The 18,095-nt window shown below is 47.8% G+C and overlaps 1 protein-coding gene across 3 annotated transcripts in view; it reads left to right on the forward strand.

Moving 5' to 3' along the window:
- fam107b (family with sequence similarity 107 member B) overlaps positions 1–18,095 on the forward strand; it is a 170,004-nt gene that overhangs the window by 35,084 nt on the left and 116,825 nt on the right. For 2 of the 3 annotated variants that reach the window (XM_070897080.1, XM_070897079.1), the window contains exon 1: positions 12,304–12,584. The exons of the other annotated variant lie outside the window; for it this stretch is intronic. The gene's annotated coding sequence lies outside the window, so the exon portion shown is untranslated. Of the gene's footprint in view, positions 1–12,303; positions 12,585–18,095 lie in introns of those variants that run through there. 3 annotated transcript variants of the gene reach the window in all.

The raw sequence follows: 18,095 nt of genomic DNA on the forward strand, positions 1-18,095 counted from the left end.
CTATGTTGCTACAATTCCATGAAACTGACTGGACTGGAATGATCCGTTTGCTCAAGGCTCCCCCAGTCAAATGTGTTGGTGAAAGCTGAGAGGGAAATCCTGTGTGTCTTCGAACAACAGCTTGTTGGTTTGCAATTTGATTGATGTAAAAATGTATAATGCAATAGGAAACTGGTGATGAAAATAGACTGTTCAATGTCATTGCAAAGGTAATAATACTCACTGTATCTCATTAGAATATTGAATGAAATGATTTATAGGGCTATTGGCTAACAGTGACTGGATAAGTAACGTTCCATTTTTATTATATGAGATGCTGGGATCGTGTAGTTTGAATTCTGCAATCCTGCCTATTTTTCTGTGGAAAATATAAATCAGTGACCTTGACTTTATACATAATTAAAATAAATCCTATAGAGGTCAAATGAGAAAGGAAGTCAGTATTTTCAATAGATTTAAAAATTCAGTTATGTCGATAACTGGATCACAGTGCCACTGGAATATTGATAGTTACTTCATACAAAGTCTTGTATTTATATAGCGCCTTTATAGAACTTTCACCAGAACTAGGGGGCACAGCCTCAAAATACGGGGGAGCCAATTTAAAACCGAGTTGAGAAGGAATTTCTTCTCCCAGAGGGTTGTGAATCTGTGGAATTCTCTGCTCAGGGAAGCAGTTGAGGCTAGCTCATTGAATGTATTCAAGTCACAGATAGATAGATTTTTAACCAATAAGGGAATTAAGGGTTACGGGGAGCGGGCGGGTAAGTGGAGCTGAGTCCACGGCCAGATCAACCATGATCTTGTTGAATGGCGGAGCAGGCTCGAGGGGCTAGATGGCCTACTCCTGTTCCTAATTCTTATATTCTTATGTTCTTTAACATAGTAAAATGTCCCAAGGCGCTTCACACGAGCGATTATCAAACAAAATTTGACACCGAGCCACATAAGGAGGTATTAGGGCAGGTGACCAAAAGCTTGGGCAAAGAAGTTTTAAGGAACGTCCTAAAGGAGGAAAGAGAGGTCGAGAGGCGGAGAGGTTTAGGGAGTGAGTTCCAGAGCTTGGGGCCCAGGCAACAGAAGGCACGGCCACCGATGGTTGAGCGATTATAATCAGGGATGTTCAAGAGGGCAGAATTAGAGGAGTGCAGAGATCTCGGAGAGGGGGGGGCAATGTTCCCTTTAATTTTGTTTAGCGCCATGCGGCCCCTTTAAGGGATTTTGCGGGACATTCAAAATACCGCGCGGCACGGTGTCTGTATGGAAAGCTGGCAAGCCCGCTGTGTGGTTCCCTGGAGTGACCCCGAACCGTGGTTGTGGGGTTGGAGGAGATTACAGAGATATAGGGAGGGGGCGAGGCCATGGAGGGATTTGGAAAAAAGAATGAGAATTTTGAAATCGAGGCGTTGCTGAACCGGGAGCCAATATCTTCTTCTTAAGCAGACCCTCGGAGTCGAGGATGACTTGCTTCCACACTATAAATGAGTTCTCAGGTGACTGAAGAGTCCAATGCGGGACCTACAGTCTCTGTCACAGGTGGGGCAGACGGTGGTTGGAGGGACGGGGTGGGTGGGGGGGGTCTGGGTTGCCGTGCGCTCCGTCCGTTGTTTGCGCTTGGTTTCCGCGTGCTCCCGGCGAAGAGACTCAAGGTGCTCGGTGTCTCCTCCATTTCTAGCGGTCTAGGGCCAGGGATTCCCAGGTGTCAGTGGGGATGGTACGTTTTTCAAGGCGCCTTTGAGAGTTTCCTTGAGGCGTTTTCTCTGTCCTTCTGGGGCTCACTTGCCGTGTCGTAGCTCAGAGTAGAGCGCATGTTTCGGGAGTCTACCATCGGACATGCGGACAATGTGGCCTGTCCATCAGAGCTGGTCGAGCGTGGTCAATGCCTCGATGCTGGGGATGTTGGCCTGAGCGAGAACACTTTCATTGGTGCGCCTTTCCTGCCAATGGATTTGCAGGATCTTGCGGAGGCAGCATTGGTGGTACTTCTCCAGTGCTTTGAGGAGCCTGCTGTAAATGGTCCATGTCTCTGAGCCGTATAGGAGGGCGGGTATCACTACTGCTCTGTAGGCCATGAGCTTGGTGCCAGGTTTGGGATCCTGGTCTTCAAACTCTCTCTTGCACGATGCTGAGAATGACGTGAATAGCACGTTTAATGAGTTGGTCTTGCCGCAAGTAAAAGGTCCACAGCCAGATAGGGAATGGAAGACCAACAGGAAGAGCAGTGCAAGGAAGGTAGTGCAGGGATTCCCTGCGGTCATCCCCCTGCAAAACAGATACACCGCTTTGGGTACTGTTGAGGGGGATGACTCATCAGGGGGAAGCAGCAGCAGCCAAGTTCATGGCACCGTGGCTGGTTCTACTGCACAGGAGGGCAGGAAAAAGAGTGGGGGAGCGATAGTGATAGGGGATTCAATTGTAAGGGGAATAGATAGGCGTTTCTGCGGCCACAACCGAGACTCCAGGATGGTATGTTGCCTCCCTGGTGCAAGGGTCAAGGATGTCTCGGAGCGGGTGCAGGACATTCTGAAAAGGGAGGGTGAACAGCCAGTTGTCGTGGTGCACATTGGTACCAATGATATAGGTAAAAAACGGGATGAAGTCCTACGAGATGAATTTAAGGAGCTAGGAGCTAAATTAAAAAGTAGGACCTCAAAAGTAGTAATCTCGGGATTGCTACCAGTGCCACGTGATAGTCAGAGTAGGAATCGCAGGATAGCTCAGATGAATACGTGGCTTGAGCAGTGGTGCAGCAGGGAGGGATTCAAATTCCTGGGGCATTGGAACCAGTTCTGGGAGAGGTGGGACCAGTACAAACCAGACGGTCTGCACCTGGGCAGGACCGGAACCAATGTCCTAGGGGGAGTGTTTGCTAATGCTGTTGGGGAGGAGTTAAACTAATATGGCAGGGGGATGGGAACCAATGCAGGGAGACAGAGGGAAACAAAATGGAGACAGAAGCAAAAGACAGAAAGGAGGTGAGTAAAAGTGGAGGGCAGAGAAACCCAAGGCAAAAAATAAAAAGGGCCACTTTGCAGCAAAATTCTAAAGGGTCTAAGTGTGTTAAAAAAGCAAGCCTGAAGGCTCTGTGCCTCAATGTGAGGAGTATTGGGAATAAGGTGGATGGATTAACTGTGCAGATAGCAGTTAACGGATATGATGTGGTTGGCATCACGGAGACATGGCTCCAGGGTGACCAAGGCTGGGAACTCAACATCCAAGGGTATTCAACATTTAGGAAGGATAGACAGAAAGGAAAAGGAGGCGGGATGGTGTTGCTGATTAAAGAGGAAATAATTGCAATTGTAAGGAAAGAGATTAGCTTGGATGATGTGGAATCAGTATGGATGGAGCTACGGAATACCAAGGGGCAGAAAACGCTAGTGGGAGTTGTGTACAGACCTCCAAACAGTAGTAGTGATGTTGGGGAGGGCATCAAACAGGAAATTAGGGGTGCATGCAATAAAGGTGCAGCAGTTATCATGGGTGACTTTAATATGCATATAGATTGGGCTAACCAAACTGGAAACATTACGGTGGAGGAGGATTTCCTGGAGTGCATAAGGGATGGTTTCTAGACCAATATGTCGAGGAACCAACTAGGGGGGAGGCCATCTTAGACTGGGTGTTGTGTAATGAGAGAGGATTAATTAGCAATCTCATTGTGCGAGGCCCCTTGGGGAAGAGTGACCATAATATGGTGGAATTCTACATTAGGATGGAGAATGAAACAGTTAATTCAGAGATCATGGTCCAGAACTTAAAGAAGGGTAACTTTGAAGGTATGAGGCGTGAATTGGCTAGGATAGATTGGCGAATGATACTTAAGGGGTTGACAGTGGATGGGCAATGGCAGACATTTAGAGACCGCATGGATGAACTACAACAATTGTACATCCCTGTCTGGCGTAAAAATAAAAAAGAAAGGTGGCTCAACCGTGGCTATCAAGGGAAATCAGGAATAGTATTAAAGCCAAGGAAGTGGCAAAAAAATTGGCCAGAAATAGCAGAGAACCCGGGGACTGGGAGAAATTTAGAACTCAGCAAAGGAGAACAAAGGGTTTGATTATGGCAGGGAAAATAGAGTACGAGAGGAAGCTTGCAGGGAACATTAAAATGGACTGCAAAAGCTTCTATAGATATGTAAAGAGAAAAAGGTTAGTAAAGACAAACGTAGGTCCCCTGCAGTCAGAATCAGGGGAAGTCATAACTGGGAACAAAGAAATGGCAGACCAATTGAACAAGTACTTTAGTTCGGTATTCACTCAGGATGACACAAACAACCTTCCGGGGTCAGAGGGTATAGTAAGAAGGAGGAACTGAGGGAAATCCTTATTAGTCGTGAAATTGTGTTGGGGAAATTGATGGGATTGAAGGCCGATAAATCCCCAGGGCCAGATGGTCTGCATCCCAGAGTACTTAAGGAGGTGGCCTTGGAAATAGTGGATGCATTGAAAGTCATTTTCCAAAATTCCTTAGACTCTGGATCAGTTCCGATGGAGTGGAGGGTAGCCAATGTAACCCCACTTTTTAAAAAGGAGGGAGAGAGAAAACAGGCCTGACATTGGTAGTGGGTAAAATGATGGAATCAATTATTAAGGATGTCATAGCAGTGCATTTGGAAAGAGGTGACAAGACAGGTCCAAGTCAGCATGGATTTGTGAAAGGGAAATCATGCTTGACAAATCTTCTGGAATTTTGAGGATGTTTCCAGTAGAGTGGACAAGGAGGAACCAGATTATGTAGTGTATTTGGACTTTCAGAAGGCCTTCGACAAGGTCCCACACAACGAGATTAATGTGCAAAGTTAAAGCACATGGGATTGGGGGTAGTGTGCTGACATGGATTGAGAACTGGTTGTCAGACAGGAAGCAAAGAGTAGGAGTAAATGGGTACTTTTCAGAATGGCAGGCAGTGACTAGTGGGGTACTGCAAGGTTCTGTGCTGGGGCCCCAGCTGTTTACATTGTACATTAATGATTTAGACGAGGGGATTAAATGTAGTATCTTCAAATTTGCGGATGGCACTAAGTTGGGTGGCACTGTGAGCTGCGAGGAGGATGCTATGAGGCTGAAGAGTGACTTGGATAGATTAGGTGAGTGGGCAAATGCATGGCAGATGAAGTATAATGTGGATAAATGTGAGGTTATCCACTTTGGTGGTAAAAACAGAGAGACAGACTATTATCTGAATGGTGACAGATTAGGAAAAGGGGAGGTGCAACGAGACCTGGGTGTCATGGTACATCAGTCATTGAAGGTTGGCATGCAGGTACAGCAGGCGATTAAGAAAGCAAATGGCATGTTGGCCTTCATAGCGAAGGGATTTGAGTACAGGGGCAGGGAGGTGTTGCTACAGTTGTACAGGGCCTTGGTGAGGCCACACCTGGAGTATTGTGTACAGTTCTGGTCTCCTAACTTGAGGAAGGACATTCTTGCTATTGAGGGAATGCAGCGAAGGTTCACCAGATTGATTCCCGGGATGGCGGGACTGACATATCAAGAAAGACTGGATCAACTGGGCTTGTATTCACTGGAGTTCAGAAGAATGAGAGGGGATCTCATAGAAACGTTTAAAATTCTGATGGGTTTGGACATGTTAGATGCAGGAAGAATGTTCCCAATGTTGGAGAAGTCCAGAATCAGGGGTCACAGTCTAAGGATAAGGGGTAAGCCATTTAGGACCGAGATGAAGAGAAACTTCTTCAGCCAGAGAGTGGTGAACCTGTGGAATTCTCTACCACAGAAAGTTGTTGAGGCCAATTCACTAAATATATTCAAAAAAGAGTTAGATGTAGTCCTTACTACTAGGGGGATCAAGGGGTATGGCGAGAAAGCAGGAATGGGGTACTGAAGTTGCATGTTCAGCCATGAACTCATTGAATGGTGGTGGAGGCTCCAAGGGCCGAATGGCCTACTCCTGCACCTATTTTCTATGTTTCTATATTTCTTCCTCAGGTTTGTGAACACAGGGGTGATGGGTGAACGGGACTTGGTGCGAGTTAGGACACAGGCAGCAGAGTTTTGGATGGCCTCAGGTTTACGTAGGGTAGAATGTGGGAGGCCGGCCAGGAGTGGGTTGGAATAGTACAGAGCAATGCAAGGTGATAACTAAACTGTGTCTCAAAATACTTTCGCCCACTGTTAGTGAGCAAACCATAATTCAGGGAAAGTTGCTATAACATCCAGTCATCGGTTTCCAGTCCATTTGATGTGTGTTAATCAGAATATATATTTCACTCATCTCCTGTGAGCTCAGGAAGTACAAAGCCAACCCAAAATTCTAGAGTTTCTTTCTTAATCATGCCTGCACATCTAAGATTATAATCTCCAAACTAACTGACAACTGCAGACGAGTGCACTGATGAATTCAGTATTATATTCTTTCTAAAATCTTTACATTGTAAATTGGTTGTGAAACGTGGCATCATAAGACACAGAATCGTTGGGGTGTGAAGTTTCAGCTCACAAAGAAGTGCATTTTCAAACAAATAACACTCTGGTTTCGAATGCGAATTTAGCAATACTGTTCAGAGCAATGAAGCAACTAGTGATGGTATCACAACAGGATGTTGCAGCCGAGCCCCAATCTAGCATGTGGAAACTGAGCTCGTGAGTACCAGCTTTTAAAATTCAAATTGCTGCCAATTTAAGAGTGGGGGTTGGGTTAAGTGCCTCCGCTCCTGCCTGATAAACATGGAAAACAAGCTCTGCGTGCCTGAGTATTTGTGTTATTCCACATTCCACGCCAAGTCGCTAGCATGCAGATGTACACAATTGAATATTAAATCATGTGACTTGATGTTGAACAATAAAGATTTGGCTAAAAGAAACCAAATTATATGATTATTTTGCTGAATTAGTTTATGTTTTTTTTACAGTTTCTGAAAAAAAGACTGGCATTTTATAGCGCTTTTCACATCCCAAAGCGCTTTACAGCCAATGAACTCCTTTTTGGAGTGTAGTCACTGTTGTAATGTGAGAAACACAGCAGCCAATTTGTGCGCAGCAATGTGATAATGACCAGATAATCTGTTTTCAGTGATATTGATGGAGGAATAAATCATCATTATCATAGGCAGTCCCTCGAAATCGAGGAAGACTTGCTTCCATTCTAAAAGTGAGTTCTCAGGTGACTGAACAATCCAATACGGGAATTACAGTCTCTGTCACAGGTGGGACAGACAGTGGTTGAAGGAAAGAGTGGGTGAGGAGTCTGGTTTGCCGCACGCTCCTTCCGCTGCCTGCGCTTGGTTTCTGCATGCTCTCGGCGACGAGACTCGAGGTGCTCAGCGCCCTCCCGGATGCTCTTCTCTCACTTAGGGCAGTCTTTGGCCCAGGGACTCCCAGGTGTCGGTGGGGATGTTGCACTTTATCAGGGAGGCTTTGAGGGTGTCCTTGTAACATTTTCTCTGCCCACCTGGGGATCACTTGCCGTGAAGGAGTTCCGAGTAGAGCGCTTGCTTTGGGAGTCTTGTGTCAGGCATGCGGACAATGTGGCCCACCCAGCGGAGCTGATCGAGTGTGGTCAGTGCTTCGATGCTGGGGATGTTGGCTTGGTTGAGGACACTAACCTTGGTGCGTCTGTCCTCCCAGGGGATTTGCAGGATCTTGCGGAGGCATCGTTGTGGTATTTCTCCAGTGCTTCAGATGTCTACTGTACATGGTCCATGTCTCTGAGCCATACAGCCCTGTAGACCATGAGCTTGGTGCCAGATTTGAGGGCCTGATCTTCGAACACTCTCTTCCTCAGGCGGCAAGAGAAATGCAGGGAACAACACCAACCCTTGTACACGGCCTTCTTTGACCTTATAAAGGCCTCTGACACTGCAGGGATAAATATTGACCCCAGGACATTGGGGATAACTCCCCTGCTCTACTTCGAAATAGTGGCCGTGGGATCTTTTACGCCCACCTGAGAGAGCAGACGGGGCCTCGGTTTAACGTCTCATCCGAAATCAGAACTGGTGACCGCTGGCATCTCATACCACCAGGCTCAACCTTTTTATTCTGGCTGTGGTGTACAGGCCACCGACACAGGCCAGCAGTAAGGGTCTTGACATTGCTGGCGTGCATAGACCCCCGATCACAACATTGGCGAGGCTCATGGCTGAATGGTAAAGTCGCAGTTATGGTTGTTCTTCTTGAATCCAACATACAGCGTAAAATGGGAGAATTCAGAATGCATGGGAGCTTGCTCATATTGAAAGCAGTTCTGCAACATAAGGCGTAGGACGATACAGCACAGGAGGCCATTCGTGCCAGTGTCAGCTCTTTGGTAAAGCGATCCAATTCGTTCCGCTCCCCCCACCCTTTCCCCCTAGCCCTGCAAATTCGCCCCCTTCAAGTGTCTATCCAGAGGTATTACACCCAATGAGAGAGGATCTCATAGAAACATATAAAATTCTGACAGTATTGGACAGGTTAGATGCAGGAAGAACGTTCCCGATGTTGGGGAAGTCCAGAACCAGGGGACACAGTCTAAGGATAGGCCATTTAGGACCCAGATGAGGAGAAACTTGTTCACTCAGAGAATTGTGAACCTGTGGAATTCTCTACCGCAGAGAGTTGTTGGGGCCAATTCATTAGATATATTCAACAGAAAGTTAGAGGTGACCCTTATGGCTAAAGGGATCAAGGGGTATGGAGAGAAAGCAGGAAAGGGGTACTGAGGTGAATGATCAGCCATGATCATATTGAATGGCGGTGCAGGCTCGAAGGGCCGAATGGCCTACTCCTGCACCTATTTTCTATGTTTCTATGTGACATCGCAATATGAATTGGCGTGGTGTTGGACTGGTTGGCAAAGGCAGGAAAAGCGGCCTGCAGTCATTTTCCAGCAGAGAGTGGCCCTTTAAAGCACGGTGTTTATAAATATCCCTACAAGTGGAATATCAGTGCAGCTTTTGCATTTAATTATTAATGACTTTTAACATATTTTCCCTCCCAAAGTCAAACCTTCCTTGCTAATAGCTGAAATGGAGATAAATGAACTGCAGAGAACAAAGGGTTAACTCACTAACCACAGCCCCCCACCTCTGACTCCAGTAACACCCAGCCCTGGAGGTGGGGGGCTCAGCAATGATGGGCAAATGCTGGCCTCCCGGAGCCCATCTGGAAGCAGGGAGACAAAGATTATTGCAGATGCTTTATATTAGAAACAGCTTCGTAGAGAACATAGAAACATAGAAACATAGAAAATAGGTGCAGGAGCAGGCCATTCAGCCCTTCTAGCCTGCACCGCCATTCAATGAGTTCATGGCTGAACATGAAACTTCAGTACCCCCTTCCTGCTTTCTCGCCATAACCCTTGATCCCCCGAGTAGTAAGGACTTCATCTAACTCCCTTTTGAATATATTTAGTGAATTGGCCTCAACTACTTTCTGTGGTAGAGAATTCCACAGGTTCACCACTCTCTGGGTGAAGAAGTTTCTCCTCATCTCGGTCCTAAATGGCTTACCCCTTATCCTCAGACTGTGACCCCTGGTTCTGGACTTCCCCAATATTGGGAACATTCTTTCTGCATCTAACCTGTCTAAACCCGTCAGAATGTTAAACGTTTCTATGAGGTCCCCTCTCATTCTTCTGAACTCCAGTGAATACAAGCCCAGTTGATCCAATCTTTCTTGATAGGTCAGTCCCGCCATCCCGGGAATCAGTCTGGTGAACCTTCGCTGCACTCCCTCAATAGCAAGAATGTCCTTCCTCAAGTTAGGAGACCAAAACTGTACACAATACTCCAGGTGTGGCCTCACCAAGGTCCTGTACAACTGTAGCAACACCTCCCTGCCCCTGTATTCAAATCCCCTCGCTATGAAGGCCAACATGCCATTTGCTTTCTTAACCGCCTGCTGTACCTGCATGCTCACCTTCAATGACTGATGTACCATGACACCCAGGTCTCGTTGCACCTTCCCTTTTCCTAATCTGTCACCATTCAGATAATAGTCTGTCTCTCTGTTTTTACCACCAAAGTGGATAACCTCACATTTATCCACATTATACTTCATCTGCCATGCATTTGCCCACTCACCTAACCTATCCAAGTCACTCTGCAGCCTAATAGCATCCTCCTCGCAGCTCACACTGCCACCCAACTTAGTATCATCCGCAAATTTGGAGATACTGCATTTAATCCCCTCGTCTAAATCATTAATGTACAATGTAAACAGCTGGGGCCCCAGCACAGAACCTTGCGGCACTCCACTAGTCACTGCCTGCCATTCTGAAAAGTACCCGTTTACTCCTACTCTTTGCTTCCTGTCTGACAACCAGTTCTCAATCCACGTCAGCACACTACCCCCAATCCCATGTGCTTTAACTTTGCACATTAATCTCTTGTGTGGGACCTTGTCGAAAGCCTTCTGAAAGTCCAAATATACCACATCAACTGGTTCTCCTTTGTCCACTTTACTGGAAACATCCTCAAAAAATTCCAGAAGATTTGTCAAGCATGATTTCCCTTTCACAAATCCATGCTGACTTGGACCTATCATGTCACCATTTTCCAGATGCACTGCTATGACATCCTTAATAATTGATTCCATCATTTTACCCACTACTGAGGTCAGGCTGACCGGTCTATAATTCCCTGTTTTCTCTCTCCCTCCTTTTTTAAAAAGTGGGGTTACATTGGCTACCCTCCACTCCATAGGAACTGATCCAGAGTCAATGGAATGTTGGAAAATGACTGTCAATGCATCCGCTATTTCCAAGGCCACCTCCTTAAGTACTCTAGGATGCAGTCCATCAGGCCCTGGGGATTTATCGGCCTTCAATCCCATCAATTTCCCCAACACAATTTCCCGACTAATAAAGGTTTCCCTCAGTTCCCCCTCCTTACTAGACCCTCTGACCCCTTTTATATCCGGAAGGTTGTTTGTATCCTCCTTAGTGAATACCGAACCAAAGTACTTGTTCAATTGGTCTGCCATTTCTTTGTTCCCCGTTATGACTTCCCCTGATTCTGACTGCAGGGGACCTACGTTTGTCTTCACCAACCTTTTTCTCTTTACATACCTATAGAAACTTTTGCAATCCGCCTTAATGTTCCCTGCAAGCTTCTTCTCGTACTCCATTTTCCCTGCCCTAATCAAACCCTTTGTCCTCCTCTGCTGAGTTCTAAATTTCTCCCAGTCCCCAGGTTCGCTGCTATTTCTGGCCAATTTGTATGCCACTTCCTTGGCTTTAATACTATCCCTGATTTCCCTTGATAGCCACGGTTGAGCCACCTTCCCTTTTTTATTTTTACGCCAGACAGGAATGTACAATTGTTGTAATTCATCCATGCGGTCTCTAAATGTCTGCCATTGCCCATCCACAGTCAACCCCCTAAGTATCATTCGCCAATCTATCCTAGCCAATTCACGCCTCATACCTTCAAAGTTACCCTTCTTTAAGTTCTGGACCATGGTCTCTGAAATTACTGTTTCATTCTCCATCCTAATGCAGAATTCCACCATATTATGGTCACTCTTCCCCAAGGGGCCTTGCACAATGAGATTGCTAATTAATCCTCTCTCATTACACAACACCCAGTCTAAGATGGCCTCCCCCCTAGTTGGTTCCTCAACATATTGGTCTAGAAAACCATCCCTTATGCACTCCACAAAATCCTCCTCCACCGTATTGCTTCCAGTTTGGCTAGCCCAATCTATGTGCATATTAAAGTCACCCATTATAACTGCTACACCTTTATTGCATGCACCCCTAATTTCCTGTTTGATGCAATCCCCAACATCCCTATTACTGTTTGGAGGTCTGTACACAACTCCCACTAACGTTTTTTGCCCTTTGGTGTTCTGCAGCAGAGTGGAGTTGCTCGCTGCACAAGGGATCCCTCAGCAGTAACCCCCAAGATCTCATTGTTCACTGTTAATGCAGTCTGATTCTTAATGCAAGGGAATCATATTGCAATCTCTACCGACCACAGCACTCCCTCCCAAAGAAAGACTTGCATTTATACAGCGCCTTTCACGACCACCGGATGTCACAAAGCGCTTTACAGCCAAAGGCCAACAGTGGCATTTGGAGTGTAGTCCCTGTTGTAATGTCGGTAACGTGGCAGCCAATTTGCGCACAGCAAGCTCCCACGCACAGCGATGTGATAGTGACAAGACAAAAGCAAAGAGCTGTGCACATCAAAAATCCTGCGGCACAAAGAAAGCGAGTGGCTGCTCTGTCTATGTGCGGCGCTTTGTATAGTTTCGAGCCCACTGCCTCTGCTTGCAGCCCAGAGGGAGGACCCGCGCACACCCACATAAATAATCTCCTGGATTTCCTCTTGCAGTCAGAGTGAAAAGTGAAGGCTGGAGGGAGGAGCCGGTGTAACGGTGCTGTTTGACACTGCCGGCTCACATGACCCTGCCTGCTGTGCGAACCAACGCTTTCTGAGCTCTGCCCTGTTCTTTCAGCAGCACGGCACTGAATCGTAGGCACGCCTCAGCCTTCAGCGAGGCACAGTGTTCCTGACAAAAGCAAGGGAAGGTGATAAGCTGTGTGCTAGACTTCCCTCAGGGGCAGAGAGAGAGAGAGGCAGCGCGCTGTCTGCTTCCAACATCCACTCCAGGGACTCATTTCTTCATCAGGTATGGCAGTTAGTTTGAAACAAAGACCTTCAGTGCCGTGTGAGTGAGTCCGACAGTGTGGAGCGAGCAGTTGCTTTTCTCTTGTTTTATAAAGCTGTTGGAGCTGGGACTGCAACCTTTCCACTTCTCAGTCCATGTGTCTGACTGCACTGGTGTGAAAGGCCGGCTAAACAGACACATAGGGCTGGAAGCTCAAACATAATGGACCACTTTTCTGGAAAATAACTAAGTAGTCTTGGTAGTTGTGTGAGTGTGAGTGTGAGTGTTTGTGTATAAGTGAGTGTCTGTCTCTGTGTGAGAGTGTCTGTATGAGTGAGTGAATGTGTGTGTGTGTCTGTGTGAGTGAGTGAATGTGTGTGTGTGTCTGTGTGAGTGAGTGAATGTGTGTGTGTGTCTGTGTGAGTGAGTGAATGTGTGTGTGTGTCTGTGTGAGTGAGTGAATGTGTGTGTGTGTCTGTGTGAGTGAGTGAATGTGTGTGTGTGTCTGTGTGAGTGAGTGAATGTGTGTGTGTGTCTGTGTGAGTGAGTGAATGTGTGTGTGTCTGTGTGAGTGAGTGAATGTGTGTGTGTGAGTGAGTGAATGTGTGTGTGTGAGTGAGTGAATGTGTGTGTGTGAGTGAGTGAATGTGTGTGTGTGAGTGAGTGAATGTGTGTGTGTGTGTGAGTGAGTGAATGTGTGTGTGTGTGTGAGTGAGTGAATGTGTGTGTCTGTGTGAGTGAGTGAATGTGTGTGTCTGTGTGAGTGAGTGAATGTGTGTGTCTGTGTGAGTGAGTGAATGTGTGTGTCTGTGTGAGTGAGTGAATGTGTGTGTGTGTGTGTGTCTGTGTGAGTGAGTGAATGTGTGTGTGTGTGTGTCTGTGTGAGTGAGTGAATGTGTGTGTGTGTCTGTGTGAGTGAGTGAATGTGTGTGTGTGTGTGAGTGAGTGAATGTGTGTGTGTGTCTGAGTGAGTGAATGTGTGTGTGTGTCTGTGTGAGTGAGTGAATGTGTGTGTATGTCTGTGAGTGAGTGAATGTGTGTGAGTGAGTGAGTGAGTGAATGTGTGTGAGTGAATGTGTGTCTGTGTGTGTCTGTCTGTGTGTGTGTGTCTGTCTATGTGAGTGTGTGTGTCTGTGTCTGTCTGTCTGTGAGTGAGTGATTGAATGTGTGAGTGTGTCTGAGTGTGTCTGTCTGTGAGTGAGTGATTGAATGTGTGAGTGTGTCTGTCTGTCAGTGAGTGATTGAATGTGTGAGTGTGTCTGTCTGTGAGTGAGTGATTGAATGTGTGAGTGTGTCTGTCTGTGTGAGTGAGTGATTGAATGTGTGAATGTGTGAGTGTGTCTGTCTGTGTGAGTGAGTGATTGAATGTGTGAGTGTGTCTGTCTGTGAGTGATTGAATGTGTGAGTGTGTCTGTGTGTGAATGAGTGAGTGTGTGCCTCGTGACAAGAGGATAAGACAGCCTCACGTTGCACTGTGACAGGTTCAGGCGATTGGGTTTGCGTGATTGTTTCCAATTCCCTTTCACCTTTATTGTTGCTGTTCTTGCCTCTGAGACCTGCTAACGTTTAAAACAATACAATGTATAGAGGGTCTTGCACCAGATACAGGCTGTCAGATGTGGTGCCGGAAGAACTTAACACGATGGTGTGTTGGCATGGTGCTGCCTGTTTTTTAACTGCATTCAGCTTTTGATAATGTGATTTTCCAGTTTAACCAAAGAAATGCTTCTTTCAATCAGATTTAAAATGTGTATTTTGGGATTTCCTGTAGCCCAAGGGTTGGTAGAAAGTCACTAAAAGCTTTCTGTGTATTAGCCGAGTGAAGTCCACCACAGACACGAGGTATTGCGGCAGACGGTGACAGTATGTGTGGATCGCTGGGGAGGCTGTGACGCTGCAGAGCCCCTGTGTAAATGTACACGTGCAACGCCCTTTTTGTTTGTGTCTGTGGGAACTGTGCGCGCCTCGTGCGATGAGGATTCACTGGACCAGTGGCGCCAAGTGTACAGGGGATGGGCCCCGCGGGGAGACACACAGGGCCCTCCCCCCGCGGGGAGACACACTGGGCCCTCCCCCCTCCCCCCGCGGGGAGACACACAGGGCCCTCCACCCTCCCCCCGCGGGGAGACACACGGGGCCCTCCACCCTCCCCCCACCCCCGCGGGGAGACACACGGGGCCCTCCCCCCTCCCCCATCGGAGAGACACACGGGGCCCTCCCCCCACCCCCGCGGGGAGACACCGGGGGCCCTCCCCCCTCCCCCCACCCCCGCGGGGAGACACACGGGGCCCTCCACCCTCCCCCCGCGGGGAGACACACGGGGCCCTCCCCCCACCCCCGCGGGGAGACACCGGGGGCCCTCCCCCCTCCCCCATCGGAGAGACACACCGGGCCCTCCCCCCACCCTCACGGGGAGACATGGGCCCCCTCCCCCCTCCCCCCTCCCCCCGGCGGGGAGACACGGATCTCCGTTCAGGCACTGCCTTCACACAATCGTCTAAAGACATGGAATGTAACGATGCGGAGAGTGCAGCACCATGGCGTACCCCACAAACGGTGGGATTTTCCAACATTTTATTTTGTGTTGTCGGATTAACAAATAAAGAGCAAAGATGGCATGGGACTTCCCGATATCACAGGACTTTTCTTTATTCATTCCTGGGATGTGGGCGTCGCTGGCAAGGCCGGCATTTATTGCCCATCCCTAATTGCCCCTTGAGAAGGTGGTGGTGAGCCGCCTTCTTGAACCGCTGCAGTCCTACAATGCTTCAACTGATTTCTGTGGCTCCGGCCCCTGTGAAAGAGTATCTTAAAATAACCAGTCATTACCTTGGTGGGTAAATGAGTCATACAGATCAGGAGGGTCCCAGGGGCAATCTCTGGCCTGTGTTCTATTTTAGCTCTTCGACCTTCATAATAACAGCCCTCTCTGTGTGTCTCAAACAACAACAACGTGCGTTTATATAGCGCCTTTAGCGTAGTGAAACGTCCCAAGGCGCTTCACAGGAGTGTTATGCGATTAAAAAAAAATTGACACCAAGCTGCATAAGGAGACATTAGGGCAGGTGAAGCTGGGTCACAGAGGTAGGTTTTAAGGAGCGTCTTGAAGGAGGAAAGAGAGGCGGGGAGGTTTAGGGAGGGAGTTCCAGAGCTTGGGGCCCAGGCAGCTGAAGGCACGGCCACCGATGGTGGAGCGATTATAATCAGGGATGCTCAAGAGGGCAGAATTAGAGAAGCGCAGACATCTCGGGGGGGGGGGGGGGGGGGTTGTGGGGCTGGAGGGGATTACAGAGATAGGGAGGGGCGGGGCCATGGAGGGATTTGAAATCAAGGATGAGAATTTTAACTCGAGGCGTTGCTTTGGATATAAATCCGGCGATGGAAGGCGGGCATTTTTTTGCTCCAGTCCTCTTCAGCTGCCATGGATTGAGATCTCGGCAAACTCCGTAAAATCAGGAATCAAAATTGTGATCGCTCTGGACCTTGCAGCCAGTCACTTTGCTCACTGGGCCGCCAAGCGAGCTGGACTGAGATTTACATTCGCACAAGTGAGGCCCACTGGATAATTCAGCTGTGATCGCAGCAACTGTGAATCATCGTCTTCCTCGTGGGCTCGGGGAGGGTCTGACTGCGGGTCACGGGGGGGACGGTGGGGGGGTTTGGTTCAGGCTTCGTCGTAAAATGCAATTTTGTTAAAAATGTTCTATGATGTGGCTAGTCTGTGTCTGTATCTATGTCTGGCTCTCTCTGTCTGGCGCTCTCTGTGCATGTATGTCTGTCTGTCTCTCTGTGCGTCTGTCTGTCTGTCTCTCTGTGCGTCTGTCTGTCTGTCTCTGCGTGTCTGTATCTCTCTGTCTGTATCTCTCTGTCTGTGTCTGTGTTGTGATTTATGCTGTCATTTGCCAAGCCTAGCAGTAGTACTCGAAGGGCCAATATGAAACAATAAATCACAGTAGTGGCAGATGGGATATGGGAAGGTGGCCGTGCCGATGATTGAGGGGGGAGCAATAATTGAACAATTGATTTGCTGGATTCTGGGTGCTATTCCACTGGTGTTAAAGCACACGGCGATTGTACGCGCTACTGAGAAATAGCCACAGACTGGAAAGGTAGAAAGGATGCCTTGGCAAATTGTTACAGATTGTAAAGGTCACGGCTGTGTTGGTGCTGTGGGGAGGAATGCTAAAGCAGAACGTCGGCAGTGTGATCTGGAAGGTTTATGTTGAGGCTGAAGATTCAATTACAGAACAAAGTGGACAGAAAGCCCCCATCAGTGGCCAGTCCGGCTCAGTGTCCTACGCATTTCTGTTTAGCACGTGTATCTCTTGTAGTTTTTCTCCATTAGTTAGTTGTTGTAACAGTAGTTCGCTTTTACAATAATAGCAGTTGTTTGGGAGCCCTCCTGCAGAAGATGAAGCAACAACAACAACAACTTGTATTTATATAGTGCCTTTAATGCAGTGCAACATCCCAAGGTGCTTCACAGGAGTGTTATGCGATAGAAATTTGACACCAAGCCGCAAAAGTAGAAATTAGCGCAGGTGACTAAAAGCTTGTTCAGAGGGAGGTTTTAATGAACGTCTTGAAGGAGGAATGAGAGGTAGAGAGGTAGAGAGGTAGAGAGGTAGAGAGGTAGAGAGGTAGAGAGGTAGAGAGGTCCAGAACTTGGGGCCCAGGCAACAGAAGGCACGGCCACCGATGGTAGAGCGATACTAATCAGCGATGCTCAAGAGGGCAGAATTGGAGGAGCGCAAACATCTCTTGGGGGAGGGGGGCAGGCAGGCAGGGGAGGATTTGTGGGGCCGGAGGAGGTTAGAGATAGGGAAGGGGCGAGGCGATGGAGGGATTTGTAAACAACGATGAGAATTTTGAAATCGAGGCGTTGCTTAACCAGGAGCCAATGTAGGTCAGTGAGCACAGGGGGTTTCGGGTGAACGGGACTGGGTGCGAGTTAGGACACGGGGCAGCCGCGTTTTGGATCACCTCTAGTTTACATAGGGTAGAAGGTGGGAGGCCGGCTAGGAGTGCGTTGGAATAGTGGGAGTTCCAAATGCATGGTGCACTCGGTGTTTAATTAGGTGGGAGGCTGAAGTGTACAACCCAAGAGAGCCTGAAACTTTGATAAAGAATTGTCACCCGGTGCTATCTCCAGTACATTGCCCTGGTGTAAGTGGCATTACCCGACCATGAGTCAGGACATTTGATTTGGGTGCAGCGTGTCTTCTCAACTGAATTACTAGTTCCATGTTATTGCTTTCATTTAAGCCCAAATATCCTTCGGCCAAATATTGTTTGATTCAGAAGGGTTAAACTTCTCTGTTATGGGAATAGGCTAATGCTGTTTTACAACATTATATTAATCCACGAAGATTGCTATGAATTGAGAGGAACTCGCCACTGGGTTTGCAGAAAAACTGCAATAATGCTTTAATCCAGATTTAGACCGAATGTCACAGATGTCGGCTGTGTACCGGTGTGTGGGGACCGAGTGTAATGTATGCAAGTCTGCTATCGATACAAAGCCAGGTGGGA

The sequence above is a fragment of the Pristiophorus japonicus genome, chromosome 13 (assembly GCF_044704955.1).
Source record: "Pristiophorus japonicus isolate sPriJap1 chromosome 13, sPriJap1.hap1, whole genome shotgun sequence".
Lineage (NCBI taxonomy): Eukaryota > Metazoa > Chordata > Chondrichthyes > Pristiophoridae > Pristiophorus > Pristiophorus japonicus.